The 18997-nt window shown below is 44.8% G+C and overlaps 1 protein-coding gene across 1 annotated transcript in view; it reads right to left on the minus strand.

The window, feature by feature from the left end:
- SCNN1A (sodium channel epithelial 1 subunit alpha) overlaps positions 1 to 18571 on the minus strand; it is a 117521-nt gene extending 98950 nt beyond the window's left edge. Inside the window, exon 1 of the mRNA XM_085619792.1 lies at positions 18428 to 18571. The gene's annotated coding sequence lies outside the window, so the exon portion shown is untranslated. The remainder of the gene's footprint in view (positions 1 to 18427) is intronic.
- Between the last annotated feature and the right edge of the window lie 426 nt (positions 18572 to 18997).

Here is an 18997-nt window from a genome sequence, read left to right on the forward strand (position 1 = left end):
TCTTCTTAGTTTCAAGTTGATTCCAGGATGTCTGAAGTCTTAGGACACAGCTCCTACCTTTAAGCGGATTCTAGGGGCCGGACTACCTGCTAGGTCCCTCCCTAAGGGTGGGACCAGGAAGGGGGGTGGTTACACCCCCAATCCTTTGTCCAGCTCGCCCCAGGCCCGGGACTGGTGTGCCCCAGGACTGGTTTGAACTGGCATATGCACCAAGGCTCCTTGTGAGCCACAGGCATGTCTGGTTTCTTTCAAGCCCTACCTGACCAATACACAAAATCCTGTCTGGGGTGGTGCATGCACCTCCCCTGGCAGGAAACCCTTTGTCCACACCTCCCAAGCTGGAAGGACTCCCAGCAGCAGGAGGGCAGACTTGTGTCTGTGGTGGCAGCATCCATTTTGTGGAGCTGAGGCTATGTCTGATTTTACCCGGGTTTCAGGTTCTGTACATGTCGTGTCCCTCTAGAAGGGTGGAATGCTAACCCCGTCGCCAGAATTGGCGAGGGGTTAGTATTCCAATTCGTATGACACCTTACTCGACATGTTTTGATAAAGCCAAACCAAAGATAGCATTTAACCGCGAGGTTCATAATGCACTTAAGAGTATATGGTATGACGATATCTGGAAACAGTAGAAGGAAGTTGTTCCGACCACTGCAGACAGGCTCAGCTCATGCCAGAGCACCATCTCACATGGAACCAAGCACTCTGCCTTCAGGATTGTTAAGGCCTGCCATAGGAGTGACTTATAGGTTACCAGGTGTCCCATTTAAGGTTAGGTATAGGTATACTACACCTAAGTAAGAGGTGGTTACACCAACTTACCCCAGCTGAGTGATCAGCCAGTTGTGTCAAATTTGTTAGGCCAAGCCTGGGGTGGCATAATACATGCTTCAGCCCCTGGCAGGCCTTGGGTACACCAATGCCCTGGGTACCTAGTGTACACTGGTACAGGGGCTGACAGGGTGATCCACTTCCAATTGGTTATGCACCTAGGGTGCATAGTGTTAATTTAGTAGAGAGAACAGCAGGCTGGGGGGTCTGATTGGCAGGCCCACAGCCTCAATATGTCAAAAACCAGTGAAGCAAAAAGCAAAAATTTGGGGTGACCATAGGATAGCAGACCCTACTCTCCTACACGCTTCATCAGAGGAGTGTGAAGACAAGTAAAAAAAGGATAATTTGTAGATTAAAATGAAGTTCAGAAATGTCCTTCAGCAGAAAAGGAGAAAGGTGAACACCAACACCCTCAGGCAGAAATTGAAGAAAGTTCAGAAGAAGGTAGAGCCCTAGTTGCACCCAGCATGCATGCAGTACTAATGGATACTAAGAACACTTTAGCAGAAAGAATCTTCAAAGGGTTCAAAAAGAGCAGATTGAAGAGCATTAAGGACGAAAGATATATCCCAGTGTAGACTAGGGGAGCACATTTAGGGCGAAGCTAGATCAAAGCTTCTACAAAAAAAAAAAAAAAAAAAAGGGAGAGCACAGTCAGTAAGAGAATCAAGATTATCCCAAGGTGTACAGAAAGTCATAAAAACTCCAAGTTAAAAACATTGAGTATGGACAGCAAACCCCAGAAGAAAGCCATCATGATCAAAGCCAAGAAAATCAAGAGGCACACTAGGAAGAGAAGTCAAGTCCTTAGTAGCGCACCAATGTCTAAAAGAGATCCGGTGTTCGTTATAAGACTTTAGGGTTGATAGGCGAGATTTAATCACTAAAAGGTATTGTTTAAGAGACCCCTAGATTGCAAAAACATAGCCTCTCAGGAGCAAGATGTCAGCTTTTACTGGGTACAGGCTTATAAAGGTTGAAGAGGCCATCACAGAGTGGGTAGTGGAACAGGAATAAACCACTCCTGATATTTATTAAACTCCTTGCGCGTTGGACGCCATCACTTCATCGGGCAGGCTGGAGCTACAAGAACAACTTTAGTCTTCACCGTGCAAATTTTGATAAGAACTTCTACAGTATCCAAAAGTGAGGGGAAGGCAAAAAGGAGACCTAGGGGGAAATGAGATGCAAGTGCATCGATTGCTAGGGCCTGGGTAGCCTCCCTCTGGTAAACAAAATCTGGAGGTGAGAGTTGATTGAACTCAAAAACAGGGTTCCCAGATCTGCAACAAGTTTCATGAAAGAGGTCTATGCTCAGGGAATATCTTGTAGAAGTTAGGACTACATTCTGCTTAGGAAATCTGGTGATACATTGTTCATCCCTCATATATAAACAGATGGAAAAGAGAGAAGATAGCCTGCCACCCAGGCACAGATCTTGTGACCAAGTCTCCCTGGAGACTAAGATCTTATTCCCCATCGCATGTTCACATAGCATTTCGCCACCAGATTGTATATTCTGTTGAGGACATCCTAGCCCATCGGAGATGGGGCAAAAAGTAGAAGGGCTCTGAACTCTGCGGTCAGTTCTTAAATATTAACAGATTGAGTCATTTCTTCCTTGGACCACCATTCCTGATAAAATAGCTGACCTAGAGTCACTCCCCATCCATCTGCTGTAAGGAATAATGGCATTGGTGCAGAGAGGTCTTTTCCAAGTTGGCTTAGGTATAAACCCTGCTTGGTCTGTATGGATAAGGTGGGATACCTTCGAGAGAAGGCGCGCCACCAGAATCCCACTAAGTATTTTCACATCTATATTTAGTAGCGAAAACGGTCTGTAGGAGTTGGATAGCAGAGGGTCCCTATCAGGTTGGGTATCATGGCCATCCACAGCCTCTCGCATGGAGGGCGGTAGAGAACCAGCCACAAGCACCTTCGTTGTAGACCTCCAGCAGGCGGTCGGCCAACAGGGGGGCGAACGTCTGGTAAAACTCCGCCGGCAGCACATCGCTTCAGGGGCTTTCGGCAGATGCGAGACGCTGAATAGCCAACAATATGTTTAAAAAAATAAAATAAAATGAGCGCTCAGTACCAGATTAATTTCCTGATCCAACGGGGGGGAGCTCAACAGAGTCTAAAAAAGTTTGGACTGCCTCCTGCTGGGGGGAGGGTCGGTACGCATGTACGGCGCCAGGATGCTTCGCCAGAGCCTCAGTGATCGTGCGCTGTGTATATACCACATTCCTGCTGCATTCTGCAGGATAGGGGTGGTAGGCAATTCCCATTTAACCTGTAGTAGAGCCATCAAGGCTCCAGTTCGGTCTCGCTTCTTGTTCTCGCCATATGTCACAGAAGTGCATGCCATCAAGAATGCCTCGTAGTGACCCGGTCAGTCGGGGCTTAGTGTGGGTTTGCGGGGGCTCACGGGCCAGTGAGCCGACAAGGATACAATTAACGTTGCCTGCTAGTAATATTGATGCACCCAGGTATGCTACTTCCATCAGAGCAGGAAAAAAAGATGGACAATCATTAGGGGCATACACATTGAGAATGCATATTTCTTTTCCATCTAGTTTCCTGTGTAGGATAACATATCTCCCCTCTGGATCCTCTACGTGGTTTAAGTGTTGAAAGGGGACCCCCGGGGCCACCCAAATAAGGACCCCTCTGGCAAATCCAGAATAAGAGGTGGCATAAAATTCTCTCTCTAACATTTCCTTAAACATGGTAGGGAATCCCCCCAAATGTGTGTTTCACGCCGGCATGCCACGGTGACTTTGTACCGTCTCGGGTAGGCAAATACCTTTCTGCATTTTTCGAAGGTGGCTATGCCACAGACATTCCATGTAATCAACTTTGTCATGGGGGCTGCCATAAAGCACATAATCCATTCTCATGAACTTACTAGACCTATTGGTTTTGCAAATGCACTACCTCTTGGCATTGGAAACCATTACGGAGATTACATGAGTTCCCTTTGCCATGTGCTCAGTGCGCTATAGTACATGTTTATCTTAAGCCATTTTAGCACAGCATACAGAGGCTTTTTTTCTTTCAGTATGAGAGGGAGGTCTTATTCTAGCCTCCATTCAGTACAGAAGGTGCATGTATAAGGTATTAATATATAAACCTAATTGAAAGGCAGCAGGGCTCTGTATATTGTGAAGGCAGAGCCATCACAACCTATGATAGAAGTGGTAACTGGTTTGTGGAGTATTACTCATATGGTTTGACGTAAAAGTGTGAATCAAGGTCTGTAAATCAATCACCTCTTGCGTCATTGTCTCTGCTCAACCCGTCAGTGAACTTGAGTCACGTGACACCGCGTGAAGATGAAGTAGCCTGCTCGCACAACTGCTTTCATTGCTCCCGAACGTTAACTTTTGGAACATGAGGGGTAGCCGCAAGACTACAACGCAACAGTTCCTTTTATAAAATACCTAGCGGTAAAGTTGTGCGTTTGCATATATGGTTTGGATAATTATTGTTAATGCATTGTGCCTTTGTGTGATGGTTGGCAGTCTTACATGTGTGCGCAGCTCTCCATATGAAGCAGTTGTAACAAGGGGCCAGGAAGCTAAATCGGAATTAGAGGGGAGAAGATGGAAAGAGCGTCCGACAACGAAGTGGACAAGCAGCAATGAGGGAGGGGGGGGGGGTTGGATGAAAAGGGCCCCCTCGCAAAACAGCAAATGTGATGAGATAAGGACGAGATTTGCAAGGCTGTTTACTGAAACGGTGCTAGGAGCATCAGCAACTACAAAGAACCACAAGCATTGGTAAAGTCAATAGGTTTCACCTATGTAACTTATTTTTGCTTTGTTATTCTTTAATTGTAGTCTATGCTGCTATCTAACCGGATTATTTAAATTTGTAAAACTTAATTATAATGACAAATCCTTTTTGATGAAAGCTTTTGTGTTTATGCATAATTACTGTCGCTAAACCCATCATCTGCAACTGTGCCTTTTATATTACTGGATAAAAACAATTTCCTAATTTGCAGGCACTTGGGTTATGATTTGAATGGTGAAGCAGGTACAGTGGCACAGGGGCAAAATATCTAGGAAACCCACTGAACACCGATTATTGCTGTATTGTCCTACTACCCAAGCAGTCACAAGTGCAATGCACTGGGGGCACAAGGGTTGCGGTTTGAATGATGCAGAAGGGCAGTGGCCAAAAAGTCTAGGAACGAGGCAGGCATTAGCGGGACAGCCCTTAATTGGGTTCGTTCCTTCCTTGCAGACCGTCATCAATCGGTCCGTCTCGCTCAGTTCACGGCAAACCAGACGAGAGTCACCTGCGGTGTCCCGCAGGGTTCATCCCTGTCACCCCTTCTCTTTAACCTTTACCTCACCCCCCTGATCCGCTCCCTCCGCGGTAGGAATGTCACTGCATTTAATTATGCAGATGACATACAGCTCGTCTTCAATCTCGACTCCTCGGACGAAGCGGCTCTAGATTTCCAGTCCACCCTCTGTCACATCAGTAATTGGATGGGCACACACCATCTTAAACTTAACCCCGACAAGACGGAGCTCGTTCTTGTCGGAGGCCCTTCCAATCCCTGGAATTCCACCTTCTGGCCCTCCTCCCTCGGCCCTCCCCCCCGCCCTGCTGACAAAGTGAAAAGCCTCGGGGTCTACATCTCCCAAGACCTCTCGATGCAGCATCAGGTCAGTGCCACCGTGTCCTCCTGCTTCTTCCAGCTCCGGAAGATTCGAAAAATTGCCCACTTTCTGACCACTGAAGCCCTCACCTTGGTACTACTGGCATTAGTCATCTCCCGAATCGACTACGCCAACGCCCTATACGTTGGCATCCCACAATATCAAATCAACAGACTACAACTTATTCAGAACCAAGCAGCTCGCCTTATCTATCACCAACCGAAACACCACCACGTCCGTCCCCTCCTCAAGGCCCTTCATTGGCTTCCTATTTCGGAGCGCTGCAAGTTTAAACTGGGTTGCCTGACCCATAAATCTCTGGCAGGCACCGGTCCTTCCTTTATTTCCTCCCTCTTGCATCCCTATACCCCCTCTAGGAATCTCCGCTCCTCTCATCTTGCGCTCCTTCAGACTCCCCGCTTCAAGCGCAAAAAACACGGCGGTCTCAGATTCTCCTTTCTGGCACCCTCTTTCTGGAACTCTCTACCGCTGGAATTGAGACTTTCTCCCTCTTATTTTCACTTCAGGTCCCTCCTAAAAACCCACCTTTTTCTCGGTATCTATTCATAAATCTCTTTCTCCTCGTTCTTGCTTCTGCCTCTCGTTGACTAAAGTGAATAGCGCCAAGAAACCGTCCGGTGAATGCCGCGCTTTACAAATAATTTTTACATTACATTACATTACAACCCCACTGTACACAGATTATTGCTGTATTGTCCTACTACCCAAGCAGTCACAAGTGCAATTGCACTGGGGGCACAAGGGTTGCGGTTTGAATGATGCAGAAGGGCAGTGGCCAAAAAGTCTAGGAACCACACTGTACACAGATTATTGCTGTATTGTCCTACTACCCAAGCAGTCACAAGTGCAATTGCACTGGGGGCACAAGGGTTGTGGTTTGAATGATGCAGAAGGGCAGTGGCCAAAAAGTCTAGGAACCCCACTGTACACCGATTATTGCTATAGTTTACCACTTAACAAGCAGTCACAAGTGCAATGCACTGGGGGCACAAGGGTTGCGGTTTGAATGATGCAGAAGGGCAGTGGCCAAAAAGTCTAGGAACCCCACTGTACACAGATTATTGCTATAGTTTACTACTAAACAAGCAGTCACAAGTGCAATTACCCTGCAGACACTAGGGTCTCGATTTGAATGGTGCAGCAGGTGCAGTGGAGCAGGGGCCAAAAGGTCTACGAAACCCACTAAAACGCCAATTATTGCTATATTTTCCTACTAAACAAGCAGTCTATGTGAGGTTGTATGGCTTTGTCAATTGCTTTTTAGACATATTGCACAGCTGAGCAAGTCAAGAAAAAAAACTGCTAGATATGGCCACGTTTACTGCGTTATAGGGCTTTACTTTCCTTTCAGCATTCTACATAAAAGGTCATCTGCATTAAGCAAGAGCACAAATGGCCTGTAGTGTGAAAACAAAATGCACAAGGTTATAAATGGGCCCTCTGAATACCCAAGAAAAACACACTACAGTTATGCAACTAAGGAACAGGGAGCTAGAAGCGGTTCAACTAGTTGAACCCATCAGCTGCTCCAATCAATATTGAAATGGTTTTCTGTCTGTGCCAAATCAAACACTCTTGAAAAAGGACCATCATCATCCTCAAAACACTGAACTGTGTCCACAACTGAGAAATGTAAAAAAAAAAAGTTGCTATGCCAGTTCCTCAATGAAGTCATACTCAACAGCCGGCTCTGGTGGCTTAATGGACTAATGCATACACTGCAGGGGCCTGTGTTTGACCTCATAGTCACAGGTTCAAATCCCAGTGGGTCCACTCAGCCTTTCATCCATTTGAGGTCGATAAAATGAGTACCATTGAGTTGGGTAACAATAAACATCTGTTATTCAGCGCCTCGAGACCCCTGGGTGATAAGTGTGCTCTACAAATACAAGTGTTATGTTATTTAAAAGGCACACAAGTCAGCCAATACGTTTTTTTTGGTCCTGCAGTTGTGCAAATTTGATAAATGAGGCAGGGCTAATAGTTCTAATATCAACCAGAAAAAGAGCATGTAAGGAGGAAAATGCCATACTTATTGCAGTAAATAAAAGTTGCTCCCTCTTGGAAATAACCGTGTTTCTAGACAGCATAGTAACAAAAAAGACCGCCAATTAAGATATCGGTTTGCACCATTTTCCAATGACCACATGATCCAGAAAAATTCCCAACTCAATAATTAACATCACACAGTCGAGCAGGGGTGGCCCCTTGGCAATGACTCAGCAGCATAAAAATAAAACTATATTTCAATAGGGTTTTATTTTTCATCCGCTTGCTCTGCCAGCATGTACAGGGAGGGCTGGGGCCGAGGTGGGGGGAGGAGGAGGGCTAGGTGCACTCCCTAAGTGCTCATGTGTGTTTAGCCGGCTGTCTCAGGCTGACCAAAACACACATGCATACTTAGGGTTCTCTAACCGGGCTGTATTGAACAGTAGAGACACCCCACAGACTCCCTGACCTGAACGGAGCGTCTTTCGAGCGCACTCAAGCCAAACAGCACGGGGATTGGACAGGGAGTCTGTGACATAGTCACAGTGTGTCTGCTGGGACAAGGAAATCTCAGCATGAAGGCGCAAGCGGGAGGTGGCCGGCAGCCGGTAAGCGTAACTTTAAAAAAAATATTATTTTAAACACACTCGCTTTCTGCTACCCAATTGGTTTAGGTGCTGGGAGCCGAGGCTGAGCAGAGAGGGGAAGAGGGCTTTCAATTTAAGATTGCCAGTCTGCAGCCGGGGATCCTCGAAGATAAAATGTGAACGCTTCTCCGATTTAAACCACTAATACAAATCTAAACTGCCTTATCGGTCTCCCTCATTGTTATGAATGAATGAATGAATGAATGAATGAATGAATGAAGCTCCACTTATGCCAACCAGGGAAAAATTTAAGAAAAATGGCAATACTTTTAAAGATGGTGTTCACAACATAATGTGCTAGTTACAGCAGTAACTTTAGGTAAGTTCTTATGGCCATATTTTGTGACGTTATAATGTCAGACACTACAAAAGGCAATTGTTACATTGCTGCCTTTACTGGAATTGAGCTGGAATGTTGCAGGGCATGTTAATACAAACAACAAATTATTTGGAGATTTTTAAAAAAAGGACAAAAAGGTCGTAAATAACTAAATCTCCTGACGCTTGCATTTAAATGCAATACCTGCTTAAATCAAATAAAAGAGCTGCTAATAATGTTGTAACTCTGTTTAGCTCAGTGTCCAGCTTCTTCCAACCTGAGCAGCAAGGGCTGCAAGTATCCTAATTTTCCTACAGTAATGCCGGAGTGATCATAAACAGCAGGAGTTTCCTTTCTAAAATAGTGGCATACTAGCTCATCACAATACAAGCAGATACGAAAGTGAATACTATTGGCTTTGTCAATGCTCACATTCCTAATGCTATTGTGAGGAAGCCTCTGTGATTTGCCATAACTTCCTTTCTGGACTAGAACGTTATCCCAGTCTCATGGTAATTAATGGAAAAGTTAAGGGTGTGTGTGATCCGCCCCCTTGGGAGACTCAGAGTCTCGCTGTTGTGCAAATCGATATATAAAATCGGCATTACGTTCCTGGGTGGCGTTAGAAAGGCCAGGTCACAACGCCATCCTGGGGGACACCTCCCAAGGGGATGCGTGTTCAATTTACAGCAAGCATGGCATTTGATATTTACCAGCATGTGGAAGACACACATGCAGGAAAAACCTAGTTATTGCATTTTTACTACAGGTTTTCAAAAAGCAGCACATTACCAGAACAAGGTTAACATGTTCCGTGTCGAAGCATAAGAAAGTGGCAATTTATAAAACATCCTTGTTTAGATGGACGTCATAACGCTTTGACGTGAAGAAACAAGTAGTAATTGCCGCTGCGTGCAAGTTTGCGCAGCCACCAACTGATTTACATTTGCGCTAAATACAAATTCGGGGCAGACAAACTGTATAGCACAAAAATGATTATGCAAAAGATTGGTGTTTTTGCCATGACTGGAACAGCATCTGCTCACACGTTGAACAATATAGCAACCCCTCACGCCCCCAGAACACACACAGACCCTATTCTTCAAACCAGGTTCGAGTCTCGACAGGACAACATCCTGCGATTCTGGCAAATCACTCAATCTCTCTGTACCTAAAAATGAATGTATCCATGTGTACTGCAACTGGCTCCTCATGTAAGTGCTCCGATACCGTCGTGTCGAGTTCGTGCTATATTAAAGTGAAAAATAAAACAAAGGATGTGGTGTAATGGCTGGAGCAGTCGTCTTTGAAGCTGGAGAACCGGGTATGAGTCTCGGCAGGAGGCTGAACATACAAAGCTCCCGGTGGACGAACAAGCGCATTAAACAAACAAATAATGTGTTCTCATTTAAAAAAAGGATGTATTACAAAAAATGATGGAAGTCCGTATGCAGTGTTAAAGAAGGGATGTCAAGATTTACAGGGCTGTTTACAGAAACGCTAGGAGCACCAACACTAAAAAGAAACAAAAGGGTACCTTCCCAAAACACGGGCTGAATGAAACAAAACAGTGCGTATACATGAACTGAAATAGACAAAATTGAAAGGATACAAGTAATAGGCCACGGATCCTTGGGAGGGAGCACGACACCAGAAGGAGGCAAAAACACAGATTACCCACATAGAAGCAAGCTTTTGGGAAGGACGCGCGAAGAAACTAATCAAAAGCAATGGGAGGACTGTAATCCCACAAAGTGGATACAGTCTGTCTCGAAGAGACAGCGCATACGCTGCCTAGGCGAGACCTAAAAATATTTGCCATAGTCACTCATGGAGTTATGTGGCCCATTGTAGGAGTGATATTAGGGGAACCGTTGTATGTATTCTAAATAATTGCAATTGCATGTATATGGCGCATACTACCCCCGAGAATGACAACTGTTTCATTTTCCACATCAATCAGAATGTCAAGCCAATCCATGGCAACCAGGAAGTAAAATTAAAAGAGACATGTAGACAAAACTTGTGACAAACCATAGGCATCTTCAGCACAGGTCCTCTCGAGATGCCCTGGGATGTTCCAAACACTAGATTGTGTGGAATTTCAGAATAGAAAGCAAAACGACTGTTAGATGAACAACAAAGTAGTACACAACCAAATCAATAGGAGATATCACCCAAACCTTTGGGGGTGGTTCTCGCTAAGTACCCCCAACACACTCTAAGTATGCGATTATGAGTAATGACAATTGTGTTCTATGGAATGAAGGCTGTCCACCATAAACAAGACACAAAGGATAGAAAACATTAGGGGAAACAGTGCAAAAGTGAGGCATAATACACACAAGGGTTGCAAGTTACCGGCTGCGCATGTGTGCAGTTTTGCACTGGCAACTGAGCTTTTATTATGTAAATTGAAGCAATGCTTTACGGCACTTTCCACCACATAAGCACCGCAGTATAACTTTAGCAAATAACCCCATGATCTCTACCTAGTGAGGGAGATACTCCCTGGGTTCTAAGAGTGAGATAATGGGAATGACAGTAGTGTCTTAGTGATGAAGGCTATTTTCAAAGACTCAGAACTAGATTTAGAGTTTGTGAATGGGTTACTTTGTCAGAAACGTAACAGATATCCCGCCCGCCATATTACAAGTGTATTATATCCAATGGCACTTGTAAATACCACGGATGGAATATCAGTCAAGTGTGTGATGGAGAATTCCATCCACCGTACTCTAAATCAGGACTTCAGTTAGAAAGACTAGAACAGATTGTGAAGGCAAAAGTGATGCAACGATGAGATTTATCACACAGATCTTCGGTACAGCTGCTCCCAAAGCATTCTTGCTTTTTTTAAAGTGGCATGCTGGTGTGTCCATAACTCGCCGATAGACAGAATAGCGTAGCAATACTTTACAATAAAAAGAAACAACAGAGACGTGTAGACCCTGACTTGCGTCACTAAAGGCCAAACGCACAAAACCGTTTTGCGAATGCAAACCCTGCGATTTGCAAAATCCCAGGTTCCGCACCCACAGTATGGCTTTCTGGTATCTATTAGACCCATACCAAATTACAGTCTGGATGGGGCATGAAAAGGAAGTCCTCAACCAATTGGGATTTTATATAGCAACAATTTTTGGGATGTAGTATATTCGTTGCAACCCTTGTAACATCTTAGTACACAAGTTGCATCACAAAAATCAGAGACTGGATGCAAAGAATCCGAGCACCCTTTGTGACCACTTTTTGTGACCTTACCGGTCTCTTAGCACATCCGGCCCTGACAGATGTCTTCCATAAACTGAAAGCCCTCTCCCAAGAAGAGCCCACACAAAAGAAAGCCAAGCCATTTTAGTGGCAATGGAAACTAAACTTAAATACAGAGGAAACCCAGAAATCTGTGTCACAGATACTCCCCGAGTACCAAGACATCTTCTAAGAGATTTGGAACGAGACCTGTATTTTATGGAAGGACACCTACGTTCCATGACCGGCCGCACAAAGTAGAATGCCAATTCATTATAAGAGGAATGAGATTGTTAACACAAGCTGTATCACAAATATATGTTCCTCTATGATTGCCCTTTCATGTTCCAAGATGGCACACCAGATGGGCTTGGTAAGGTGACAGCTGTTTCCCCTGGCATGTTCTCTTCCCCTGCCAAGTTCTCACCCATTAGCACACAATTCTTGACAAGGGAAAGGAAAATGACAAGTGACACACTGAATACATCTCAATGGTCCTTTGCACAGGTCCTCTCCAAGTAGCCATAATATGGGAGATGACAGGTGGGTTCTCTAGAATGATACCCATGTTTCAAGACACGTATGTACACATATGCATTACTAGGAAGATTGGAAATGGTGATGAAACGTTAATACAAATGTACATATTTAATGATGTTCTTCCACAATATTGAGTTTTTAATACTGACTTGCAACAACATCCACTCCAGGATAAGATGTATATACTGCCAAGATAAGTAATAGTAATTCTACGCTTATCCACACATACTTCACAATATAGCGAAAGTCAAGCTTCTAGAGTCATTATCATTGTAGGTCAATTATTTTCACCTTGAGGTTGTATAAAGCATGAACCTAGCTTCAAAGCCACAGAAAGATGTGCAGTGATGTACAGAATGGACATGTGGACTTCAGGAGACATACACGAGAAGGGATACAGAAGAAAAGAAGGGATCCAATTGGATGCCAAGGGGAGGGAATCTTTTACGGTATAGGACAGAAGAAGAGTCTCAAGATAAGGATACTTTTGAATCCTGAGAAACAAGGAGGTTACATAGGGATGTGCTAGGCTTTTAAGAGAAGGGCCCACTGGCTGAAGTGAAAGAAGGAGAACGCTTGCAGTACCTAGAATCTGTTAGAATTTCAAATATTCTCTGTGCTCAAGAAGGAGGCCTGAAAACTTCTGTTCTCTCTAGTGTACTTTCTGGCCAACACCCTAGTGAGGTTGCAACCGCAAGGTATTGTAGAGTCCACCCATTACATTGGTCTATGTTGCCGGATAAGGTGAGATGCTCGAGTTTATCACTTTGTAGACAATGTAGTAGGGTTTGAAGAAGGTGTGTACTCAGGGAGACAGCCAATCAACTTCTCTAGCGGTGGAAAGGGTCACTTATTTAACCTCTGATCCCACAAACTACAACATGGAGAACACTTTTCAAGGAGGTCCTGTGGAATCTGGAACTTCAGTAAGCATGGTGTTGCCTTTCTCGGATACAACATCACTGGTACATATAACATAAATCTGAATACTGATTTCATGCAGAGGGGGACAATGGATGCCAGAGGTCCCTATGAGGCCATTACACCTTCTAACACGCATTTGCAATGCAATAGGTTTCGCATTTACGCGAATTTGAGCTATTGACATTGCAAATAACAATGCCTTTTATTTATTTTTTCATTTTTAAAACATAAATAAAAGGCAGTCATTCACAATGCCAATAGCTTAAACTCACGTAACTGCGAGACCTATTGCATTGCAAATGCTTGTTTTATTTCCCCCACACATTGTACTGCATCAGGTTTCTAATTTGTAAGCCTGAACCTTAAAAGCCAGTACACTTACTCCATGTAATAGGACTCTTAAAACAGGTGTGTACTGGTGGACTTCCTGTGGCACAGATCTTTCTGACATGTCTCGTTGTTTAAGCCTGGCAATAGCCAACACCTTTCTGATTTTACTAAAATCGTTCGAATAATATACTTATAGGTGCTTTCAGCCAGTGCTCTTCATCCTCTGATCTGTTTTCGTGTCAGTCACTCTTTCCTTCCAACGACTATATTCATTCAGCATGGGGCAGTGGGTCTGTCCACTTCAGCCAGTGTCTACCTTCACTGTGAGTGACAGCATTCTGCCCTTTTAAAAGGAGAACATCTATACACCAAGTAGCTCCTTTCTGTGCCACGGGAATATATGGCAAGGTGTGTTTTTCGAGACCAAACAAAATGTCTGCTTTTACCGTTTATTCTTTTTTATGTCATTGGGAGCCAGTCAGCTCCCCAAACAAGAATGGTTCACAGTAATCATGGCAAAACAAAATAAGCATTGATAAAGCCAATTGGATGCTTCACACAACACACCTACGGACTTTGCCAATGCGTATTTCTGTGTTTCACCTTTAATTTGCCATACTGCTAAAATCTATTGCCAGTCGGTTGTCTTCATTCTCCCTTGTTCTGCATTCCTGGTCATGAACAAGAGTTGCTGTTCTTCAGAACAAAGCAGCCATTCTACGGATTTTCACTCTTCGAACCTGCAAGGATGACTCAAGAGTGTAACGCCACAGATATTAGTGGTATATCTTGGGTTTTGAAGGAACTGTGCTGGACCACTATTGAGAAGTGAACCTTGACAGTAACACGTACAGTGTTCACCTGTGGACTACTTGCAGACCCCATGAGTTTGTGCATCAGCGGAACTTGTGGAATGATACAGGCGCAGCTCAGTGGAACTCGCTTTGAAATGTTTTCAAGATGGCTGCCCACAGTTTCTCCCTGGAGTACTTTTTCAAGGCTTGAATCGGATCACAAAATATGAAGTCGTGAAGAAATGCTTTTTTTCATTAAAGTTTATTAAGACTTCAATGAGCATAAAGCTTAAATCACCCCAAAAGTCGAGGATAATGTGTTAGTGTTACAAGTGCGGGAACAAACAGTGCCATAAAACACAATGTATTGGTCTAATATAATAAAATGATGGGAGGTAATAGTGTGGCATGGTGTTAATAAATACTTATAAGCATCAGTGAATACATATAATTGTAGAAAGAAACAACAAATGACAGTAATACGAATAGTAATAGTAAGGGTGTCATGGCTTTTTAGTGTTCTGTGGATATGATAAAGGAAGCAGCTGAGAGCCAGGGGAGGCACTGGAAGACAGCATGAAGGAAAACGAATGGGGGAAACTCCCAGGGTATAGGAGCCGTTCTTATTTATTTTCAAACTTTGGGAGTTTGTTTTTGGAAACAACAAAAAACCTTTGAAAAGTTTGATGGCTGGCCATCATGGTGGACTCTATCTACATGTGAGATGGTTCAATTAATCTGAGCCTTGGAACATGTCAGGATGCTGCAAGAGTACCAGTGTCAAAAATGTTTGGGACATGCTAGTCGCCTGTATGTTCTTCTTGTTATAACGTTCTGGCATGTTGCAGTACCTGCCCTGCCCTTGGAAACTAGCTGACAGTGTGAAAGATTCCTGCCATTTACAAGTAATCCTGGCCTGGGAACACGCCAGGATACCGTGAGACTACCCGTGTTAAATATATTTGATGCATGACTGAGTAGTCAGCAAGTACTTTCACATTTCCTACTCAAGTAATGTGCAAACATGACATGATAGGCTGCTTCACATATTCATGGAACATGGGTGTCATTCTGTGTAAATCATCTGTTAATCCTCTTAATCCTGGTCTTGGAATATGCCAGGGACCGGACGGAGTACTTCTGTCAAAGATGTGTGCTAAAGGTCTCAGAGGTGTGCCTGCATTTCACCAATATAACCCTTCATCTTTATTCTGTTGCTATAAAATGTCATCCATGTTATTGAACATATCATCATTCCATATTCTCCCTCTCAAAACATACCATGGTGTAGTACCTTTGCCAGAGATCTTTGGGAACCATCGGAAGTTTTGTTTCTGTGCCAGTTCCACCATAATTACCAGTAAACTTTGCACATTACGTGTGAACACATTCCAGTGAGCGTCAAGTCCTCTGATACGCCCTTCCCAGTACGCATTTGCTTCGTTTTGGCCTCCATGTCAGAGTACCACCAGAGTCTATATGAGGTGGGCAAGCCTTTCCATCCATGCCCCCAGGATCTGGAACAACATCCTTGTATCATCGTTGAATCACAATGCATTAACCGTTCATAACCCAGTTTCGACTCCTATTACTCGTTAACTTCATTGTATTGTATTGATATAGCACTTACTACCGCTGACGAGGCATCAAAGCGCTTTTCGTCGAGTAGCATACTACTCCAGAACCCAAAGAGGATTAGTGGTGGATTAGTATAGAGAAATAAGAGTCACTTTTGAGCAATGGAGAGTGTGAGTCTAAGTTGGATTGAATAGGATTAAAAAAAAAACACGACGAGAAGAGAGATTTCGTTCGCAATGCTATTGTTTGTCTTCTCTACGTGAGATGTGAAAAATCTGCCTTTTCAGACCTCCCTTCTCATTCTCAACACATTCAAGACGTCTCTGGGACTTTCCTGGCCAATGAGCTTTGTATTTAGGCTTTGGGTGTCTGACTTCGCTTTCCTTCTCAGTTTAGTGTATCGAGTTGCTAATCTGTCTAGTCTTGTCTGGGACATGGCTGCCACTCTACAGAGTACAGCGTCCCTGCTATATAATCCTATTCCTAAACAAAGACGAGGCGCAGCGGCGCCAGTGTGCCCTGCTGTCTTTGTCATCTTTTAGGGTCACTCCCTTGCTCTATAAAGTGCTGCATTTCAGTTGTATATGGTTGGTCACCTAAAAGAGGCGCCAGTCTGTTGAACACGGCGGTTACTGAATGTCACCCCACTCGGAGGCCATGCCAGCAGGGTTGGCTTGGGATCAATAATCAGGGCCGGGCACACCAGAAAAAAAAGTGGAGCCCGTTTGAGTATTGCCTTTTGGCAAAACACTGCTTCAGCGAGGTTTTATGAAAAGAAAGGGGGTGTGGGGCATGTTTTATTAACTTCACTTAGATAAAAAATAATGCACAGATTAGTTCACACTGCTGAGCCACACATGAATGTAAGTGAGACCACCTCTGCTCAGCCCACCGCCCAATCAGCATACATTAATGGGCCAGCCCAGCGAGAGAAAGGAAGCGATACCTCCGCCCATCTGCCTCTAGAAAGGCCACTCAGGCTGGGCCGCTGGCGGCATCCAAACAGCACAGACAGCCCCCAGGATGCCCAAAAAGCAGCCCACAGCTGGAACTGGGATGCCCTTATGTGTGAGTAGTCGCGCTTAACAAACACCCGATTTGATACCGGCCCCTCGGCCATTTCCCGAGTGCCCGCTTTACCAATCCGACCCTGCATGCCAGTGAGTGTTCCCACGCAGCTGTGTCTCACATACCCCAGGCTTTCGTCTGCATTCCCTGCCTGTTGTAATGTATCCCATTGCTCTTTTGAGCAACATTTTAAAGGAGAAATCTATTTCCTTCTTCAAAATAGATCTCTCATTCCATATAGTCTTACTCTTCGAATGTATTGGGGTGCCTGTTGCGTACCTGTGCTGAAGACTGTATGCATCAGACTTCGCTCAGCACCCCACTATCAGCTTCATTTTATTATAAAGGGTCAACAGTCAAAGCAGGGAGAGGAGTTGGCCTAACGGCTAGGGCGGTCGACCTCGAATCTGGGGAACCGGGTTTGAGTCTCGGCAATGACGCTGAACATCCTGTGATTCTAGGCAAATCACTTAATCTCTCCATTGCTAAAAAAAAAATGAATGTGTCCTCATGTAACGCAACTGGTGCTATATAAAGCGCTCTGATACCCAATTTGGGTCAAGTTCGCGCTATATAAAACTCTGTAAAAAAAAATTATAATATATATATCTATCTTGGTAGCAAAATATTGAGGCACAAGTATCGCAAACCAAAACATTGTGAAGGCAATTGGATATTATAGGTGAATATAAAGGGACTGTACTTAACTCCACATCTATGTACTTTGAAGATTCCCTCTCGATAGATATATACACAACTTACATTTCTAAACCAAGAGAGCACCACAGAAGATGTGCCCCTTCCACCGGTCCACACTGGTGCACTTGTTGCTCAGCCTCTCCGTATGCAGGGACACCCTAAGGATTTGGGGGGCCCTGGGCCAAACGCATTCTGGGGGCCCCTGCTTGGAACAGCTGTGAATTTATAATCCAGTTGTGGCTCTTTCGTGCCCTCGTTGGCCAGGTCACCGACAATGCACAAGCGCGCCATTTCAATTCTAAATATGTTTACATCCATTATTCAGGGATAGTGACGCGTTTTCAATATTGTAACATAGCAGCAGCTCAACATTACTGCAAATAATCACTGCGACACCCGCCCATTTCTCGAACGTGAGGTCTTGTTTTGATCTAAAAAAACTGTTTTATGGATGTTGCATGAAACATAAACACTACGTTTGTCTGCAAAATGTCTGCAATAGACTTTCACCCATCACCCACCTTAAAAATAAATTAAAGGAAAACCTTATTTAAAACAACCTGTATAAGAATCATTCAATGTCATCAGGGAAATACTTTCTGGCTTTATCAGGGGCCCCCTGGAAGGGCCCACTTTGCCTTAAAACATCTCTGTCCGTATGTGCCTCGCGCACGGCGCACCTCATCCTTTTCGCCCTCAGCTCGCTCCCTCCCTCCCTCCCCGCCCGTCTCCCTCTGAGAGGGACCCGGAGCTCACCTGTCTCTCCTCCGAGGGGCTCTGCTGTCCTCTGCCCCTCTCTCTCCGGGCCGCCTCTCTCTGCTCCTGCAGCGCTCTGTTTCTCTCTCCTCAGAATATTTACCGTCCGTGCTCACCTGTTTGGGTTGAGACTGGTTGCATTCTGGTTTAAGCTGCCGGTGAACCCTAAAGCCAACCCTCCTCTTCCTCCTCCTCCACCCCCGCCCCTCCTTGTCCTAACGCTCCTGGAACTCTGACGTCCTCTTCCATTCAATGGGCAGTGAACTCCCCTTCAATACCGGGGCCTGCCCACCCTCCGGCTCACCTGCTCAATAAAGCTCAGCGCCACAATGCTTTATCGCGCAGCTAATTAAAGACGGAGCAGCCGCTGCCGTGTGGCACATGCAGGGACCCGTATTTCACAGACTCCCAAAGGATCGCCACTTCACTTGACAAACCTTCACCTAGTTCAGAGTTTACTTCACAGATGGTTTCCCGACCAGGCGCGCAACACCCATTTGACTCAAAGGGCTTCAGTCCCCCCCCCCCCCCCCCCCCCCCCCCGTCGTGTGTGGCAGCCCGGGATCAGAC

The sequence above is a fragment of the Triturus cristatus genome, chromosome 7 (genome assembly GCF_964204655.1).
Source record: "Triturus cristatus chromosome 7, aTriCri1.1, whole genome shotgun sequence".
NCBI lineage: Eukaryota > Metazoa > Chordata > Amphibia > Caudata > Salamandridae > Triturus > Triturus cristatus.